This window comes from Mustela nigripes, chromosome 2, assembly GCF_022355385.1.
Source record: "Mustela nigripes isolate SB6536 chromosome 2, MUSNIG.SB6536, whole genome shotgun sequence".
Taxonomy (NCBI): Eukaryota; Metazoa; Chordata; class Mammalia; order Carnivora; family Mustelidae; genus Mustela; species Mustela nigripes.
The window spans coordinates 80,360,259-80,367,204 of NC_081558.1; the positions used below are offsets into that span (position 1 = coordinate 80,360,259).

General features: G+C 42.2%; 1 pseudogene; it reads left to right on the top strand.

The window, feature by feature from the left end:
• The first annotated feature begins 1,497 nt into the window (after positions 1-1,497).
• LOC132010484 (small ribosomal subunit protein eS6-like) lies at positions 1,498-4,095 on the top strand (annotated as a pseudogene).
• Positions 4,096-6,946: the final 2,851 nt, after the last annotated feature.

A 6,946-nucleotide genomic window follows, 5' to 3' on the forward strand; every position in this document is an offset into this window, starting at 1 on the left:
TGTACTAATGAAAATGTATCTAGACACATCCTGGTTATTTTAAAAAATGTTCAATTCTTCCAAAGTATCCGGGGAGAATATCAGGTGGCCTATGAAGGAGGCAAATCCTAGTTCTCTCTGATAGTCTCTCTATAGTATTAAAATTTTTTAAAGAGATTTTATTTATTTCTTTGAAGAGAGAGAGAGAGAGTGGGTGAGAGAGAGCATGAGTGGGGGAGTGACATGCAGAGAGAGAAGGAGAAGCAGACTCCCCACTGAGCTGGGAGCCCTATGTGGGGCTAATCCCAGGACCTTGGGATGAGCCACTCAAGATGGCCAACTGAATGAGCCACCCAAGCACCTCTATAGTATTAAAGTTTAGAAGAGCATAGATTACAGGGATATCTGGGCAAAGATTTGGTATAAGAATGGAACAAGAATTTTATTCTTGCATATATATGTAATTTTTATATATAAATTTATAATTTAAATTAATTATATATTATGTATAATTAAATTTAAAATAATTTATATTATAATAAATATATAAATATATGGAAATATATTATAGAATATATATAGAAAACAAGAAGTTTATTCTTGTGTGTGTGTGTGTATATATATATATATATATATATATATATATATATGAAACAATAATGACTCAAAGGTGAACTTTAGCTGACCCAAATATAGGAAACTTAGGAATGGGAAGATTATTGTACAAAATGGTTTGCTCTAAATGCAAGATATCCAGAAGTTAAATTTAAAGAAGTGTTGCAAATATACTTTTAAGCCAAAGAAAAATGTCAGAAACAATTGGAAAAAAATACATTTAATAATAATTTGGCAGACTAGGTTATGTATGTTTGTCCAAAGTATTTGACACATAGTACATGCTCTATAAGTATTTGCTGAATGAGTATAGGATTTTTACCATGTATGTAGAAGTAAGTTGAAGAAATGGAGATGGCCAGAACTTGGAGGAAGCTGAGTCATCTCCTCCTTCTCTTGTGTAAAGTAGAAAACGCAGGAGAGTGAGTAGTGGAACTTTCTGTTCTTTTAATGCCTTATTTCAAAGTGAAAGTCAAGTACATTATTTCCAAATGATGATTATTATTATAAGGTCAAAGGGACTTGCTCACATTCTCTGAGTGAATAACTTAGGTCATGCATCTAGGAAGTGTTGAGCACTGTCAGAGCAGACAGTTACCTCTCACCATTTAAAAACAATGCTCCTGGGGCATCTGGGCGGCTCAGTGGGTTAAGCCTCTGCCTTCAGCTCAGGTCACGGTCCCAGGGTCCTGGGATGGAGCCCCGCATTGGACTCTCTACTCAGCGGGGAGCCTGCTTCCCCTTCTCTCTCTGCCTGCCTCTCTGCCTACTTGTGATCTCTCTCTGTCAGATAAATAAATAAAATCTTTAAAAACAAAACAAAACAAAACCAAAATGCTCCTTCTCTTTTTTGTGGTTCCTGGGAGGTGGTAGGTTGCTTCAGAATGGAGCTGAACATCTTTTTCCCAGAGACTTGCTGAAATGGATGATGAATGCAAACTTTTTACCTTTTATGAGAAGCATAAGGCCACAGAAGCTGCTTCTGCTGCTGTGGGTGAAGAAGGCAAGGGTGACGTGGTCCGAATCCGTGGTGGCGATGACAAAAAAGGCTTCACTATGAAGCAGGCTGGTCTGACCCATGGCCATGTCCCCTGCTGCTGAGTGAGGGGCATTTGTGCTACAGACCAAGGAGGACTGACTGGAGAGAAAAAGTGCAAACCTGCTCGAGGTCGCACTGTGGATGCAATCTCAGTGTTCCCAGCTTGGTCATTGTAAAATAAAAGGAGGAGAAGGACATTCCTGGGCTTACTGCTGTGTCTCGTCACTTGGCATGCAAAGGAGCTAGCAGGATCCACAAGCTTTTCAGTCTCTCCCAAGAAGACGAGGTCCACCTGCATATTGTGAGAAAGTGCCTGAATAAAGAAGCTAAGAAACCTAGAATCAAAGCACCTAAGACTCAGCACCTTGTTACTCCGTGGGCCCTCCAACAGAAACGTCAGTGTATTGCTCTGAAGAAACAGCTCACGAAGTAAGACAAGGAAGAGGCTGCAGGACGGGCTAAACTTCTGCCAAGAGAAGGAAGGAGACCGAGGGAAAACGCCAGCAACAGAATGCCGAGGGACAGAGCTGTCTTCCCTGAGAGCTTCTACCTCTAAGTCTGAGGGGCCAGTCAAAAATGAGATTTTTCTAGAGTTACAAATAAATAAGAGCAGACTTAAAAAAAGAAAAACAAGCCAGTGTTCCCCTGTCAATAATGGGAGCATAATGTGTCCTTCCTTGGTTTCTCACGAAAAATTCAGCCATGGAATTTGACTCAATCATACCACATTCTCCTCTCACCTCTGTTCTCTATTAGGGTGATTCACTCTTTCTTAATTTTTCACATTGTTCCTCTGAATTTCTATGATTCATTGAACTAGGTTAGTCAGGGCTTTCATTTTTAGAGAATTGGTTGCAAATTGGTTCATAACATGGTTCTTTTAAGATGACCACTTAACAATGAGTCATTGTTGGCTTTTACAGGTGTCTGTGTCAGTAGCTCACTCCTTGCTGAGCACTGCTCTTTCCTCAGGGAGAAACAGTCCATTTTGAGACTGCAGGGACCTCATCCACCAATTCACAGTCGTTTGTGTTATAAGCAATACCAAAGCTGTCTGATTCTAGCCACTCTAGAGTGAGGGGAAAACTAGTTAAGACTATTTGCATTGTCTGTCTCAGGGAAGACAGGGAAGCTTATTCTGGAGATGACTGATACCCGAATCAATTGCTCGCAAACCCCTTGGCTTTATCATTATTCATACATATTGGATCATCTTTTAGATAATCTGAAGTTGTTCCCTGATTTGGGGGTGAAGTCTAGGGCAAGTCTTTATCTTTGTTCTAGGAGCAAAGCTTCAAGAGATATTAAGGGTGCACAACTCACCTTCCTCCTGATTTGACCCTAGCTCACAATAAATGTGGCAGTGGGTTGGGGATTTCCTGGGAATTTCTTTGCTCTGCTTGAAATGTGCCAGAGATGCACAGCCCTCTTCTTTGTCCTCTGTTGTTTATTATATCCAGAGAACATTTAATTCTCTGTTTGAAGAAGGCTAAAGCTGGATTATTTTTGCCTAAGGATTATCACTTTGTGAGTTATCAGGGGTAAATTTTAGACTACTTTTCCTGAATATAAACATTGTACACACACACACACACACACATACGTATATATATGTATGTGTATATATATATATATTGCATGTATGTTTGTATATATGCATATATGTATATATTTACATAAAATGTAGTGTTTCAAAGTCAAATAAAATATTTTTATATTGCCTATTTCTTTTTGTGAAAGTCAGTAACTTTTTATGAAGTCAATAACTTTGACTTTATTACTATTACTTAATAGATAATATAAGCATAAAGGCATGAAATAAATCGTCTTTACAAAATATTTTAAATGACAAATTCATATCTCCTAACATCTGTATAATTTTCTCAATAATATTGATTTCTTCTACTTTTAATGTTATGATCCAATAGTTTTCAAAATATTTCCATCCACTATGTGTTCATACTATAGATATAATATATATATAATATGTATATTTCATATATAGATCTCTATATATGTATATGTATATACATCTATATATATGTATATAGAGATCTATATCTTTGAAATATCACTTGGTTTGATTTTATCACGTGAATATCCAAAGGACTTAATTTGTCATGTGTTCCCAGTCCTATTGTCAGGAAAGAGGTCCTGCAATTGCAGGGCTGCCAAAAGGAAGAATGATAGTTTAGATCACTGGTTTTCCAATTCACTCATTCACTTGCTTTGTTCGTTTCTTTGTTCATTCATTCAGTAGGAGGGAGAAAATAAAATATATTTAATATCTATTAATAGTATGTAATAGATTACAGTTACATGCACACGTATGTATACACTCACGCATATATAAAATCTAAGGGAGCGTGAATCTGCCAGCTCACTGTGGTCTTCTGGTGTGTGCTAGGGGCTTGGTGGAGGTTGGAGTGTTAGGGAATAAGGAGATGTACGTCGAAACGTGAGGGAGAGAAGGATCCATGAACGAAGGTGAAGTGCGTGTGGGGAAGAGCGGCGAGGGAGTAATTTGCGGGGATGCATTGTGAGCTGAGGAAGGGAGGCCAAAGCCTTGGGGCGGCTTTGGAATTTGGACAAAGGACTTTAGGAAATGTAGCCAGGGGTCTGTGTTGGCTACCCTTTGGCATTCTTGCAGAGATATCATTAGGTATCTCTTTTGGCTACTGGGAAGTGTTTCTTGGAATGGCAGCCGGCACTGAGAGTGAACATGTGCTAGGTGCTGATGTTACAATGGTGGGCATAAAACACATGCTGTCTGTTCTCATGAACGTACATACTAGTAGAGGACTGGCATGAATCAAATAACCATCAAAGTATTCTTCATCCATTCACCCACTGCTTTTTAAGCACCTATAATGTTCCAGGCAGTGTTTTAAGTCCTTGGGATTCTGGTTCATCAGTAAAACAAACAGACAATATTATTCCTGCCTGTGGTGGCTTTATAATGTGCCAACTTATCTAAGCTGGAACTGTGTTTCCCAGAATTTCCTCTCTGTAAGGCTCTGAGTCAGGCATGGCTACAGGAGAAATCTGCATAAGATATGAAAGGCAGGAGCAAAGCCGCAGCCATGAGCCTCTGAAGGTCAGTGCAGGGCGCCAGGCACCGCTGGAACTCGCGCATATTGGAGCTGATCTGTGGGATGGCCTTTCTAGAGGGCTATTGGGTAATCTTCGGGTCCTGCTGGGAAGCTTCTGCTTCTTTGTGGCTTGAGCCCAGCGTGATGCTGCTTATGGAGAATGGACCCAACTCTCCTGCAGATTCCCCCAGCACTGAGTTTGAGTCAGTGAGTGACAGTCGTAGGTTCCAGTTTGTCTGTATTTGTCCTTGTGAATTCCACGCTGTTCCTGTGCTCGTGCGCGTCCAGGATTCCTTCCTGAATTGTTGACTCGTGGTGACTTCAGGCTCCAGGCAGAAGTAGAGGCAGTAGCCCGCTCAGCTTGCCCCACCTGCTCTCATAACCGCCTACCAACTAATCCCTACAATAGATCCCATTTTTTATAGTGGTTCTGCTGCTCTGATTGAACCCTGACAGATACTCCACACTTGGACAGTTTACATTCTGGATAGACAGTAAATGGTTTAATAAATAAATTGTAAACTATACTTAAGAGTGAGAGGTGCTATGGAAAGAAAATCAGAGAAGGAAATTAGAGGGGGAAAGAGTAAAGGTTAGGTAGGGTGCCATGGGGGTGAAGGTGGGGAGGAAGGTGCTCAATTAAATAGGGTGTCCCAGTGGGCTTGATTGAGAAGGTAGGATCTGTACAAAGGCTTGAACAAGGGGATAGGTGGCCGAAGGAAAAGCTTCGAGGACAGAGGGGACATAGAACCCACTCGCTAAGGCAGCAGAGTGTCTGGAGCATTCCAGCATCTTCAGGGAGCTGGTGTGACTGGAAAACAGAGAGTGAGGAGGAGGACACGAAGATAATCAGGCCAAAACTGCATCAGGGGTCTGATTTGTACAGCAGGGGTTGGCCCGTAGCAGCCTGGAGACCAAATCCAGCCCCTCTGCTTGTTTTTGTACATTGTCTTCTTGGCACAAGGCCATGCTTGTTCATTTACACATCATCTAGGGCTGCTTTCTGGCTACCACGGCAGAGTTGAGTGGTTGTGACAGAGACCATATGGCCTACACAGCCTGAAATATTTACTAAAAAATGTACTGACCACTGGTGTAGCGCTCAGAGGTTTTGGCCTTTACTCTGAGCAAAATGGGAGCCACCTCAGGGTTTTGGGCAGAGGAGGGCCACGCTCTGGTTTGTGTGATTACAAGCATCACTCGCATTGCTGTGTTGAGAGCAGATCGTGAGGGGCAAAGGTAGAAGCAGGAAGACCCATTAGGAAGCTGTCATGGCGTCCAAAGAGGAGAGGATGTTGGTATGGGCCAGAGCTGTGGCGGGGGAGATAGTCAGATTCTGATTATCTCTTGAAGCTTGAGCCAAACTGACAGAGTGGATCTGGGTGTAGGATAATAGGGAATCAACAAATGTACAATTACAACCCATCTTAAGTGCTAGTATAGAAGGTTTCCTCAGAGGTGCCTCAGGGACCAGTGGGACGGGAACAGTGCCAATCTCCCGCCCAACTGGGGCACGGCTGCACTGTCTGTTTTGTGCATTGGGCTTTCTACTAATAGGGTTGTTCTCAACCTTGGCTGCACATTAGAATCATCTGGGGAGCTTTACAAGGTACTGATGCTTGGGTACCACCCCCCAAACTCTTATTTAATTGGTTTGGGTTTTGACCTGAGCATTAGGATTCGTAAAAGCTCCCCAGATGATTCTTCCATCAGCCAAAGTTGAGAACCACTGCTCTCAGATTTCCTTTGAATAAACTTCCCATGCCTTCAGGTGATGGAAAAGGGCTGGTTTGGGATCTAGGAATGTGTGCTGGAATTTGCCTGCTTAATTTTCATCTTCCCCGCATTTAGCACATGCATAATACCACCTTAATTTCCTTGGAAAGAATTCCTTCTTGGGGCGCCTGGGTGGCTCAGTGGTTGAGCCTCTGCCTTCGGCTCGGGTCGTGATCCCAGAGTCCTGGGGTCGAGTCCCGCATCGGGCTCTCTGCTCAGCGGGGAAGCCTGCTCCCCCCTCTCTCTCTGCCTGCCTCTCTGCCTACTTGTGATCTCTGTCTGTCAAATAAATAAATAAATAAAATCTTAAAAAAAAAAAAAAAAAGAATTCCTTCTCCCCTTTGTTCATAGCCCTGGTAGAAAGTGCCTGTGTCACTCCCTTCCCCACACCCTCACAGGAAGGTGAACTTCCTGGACCTCTTCTTTCACTTTCCCTGGTGTAGCT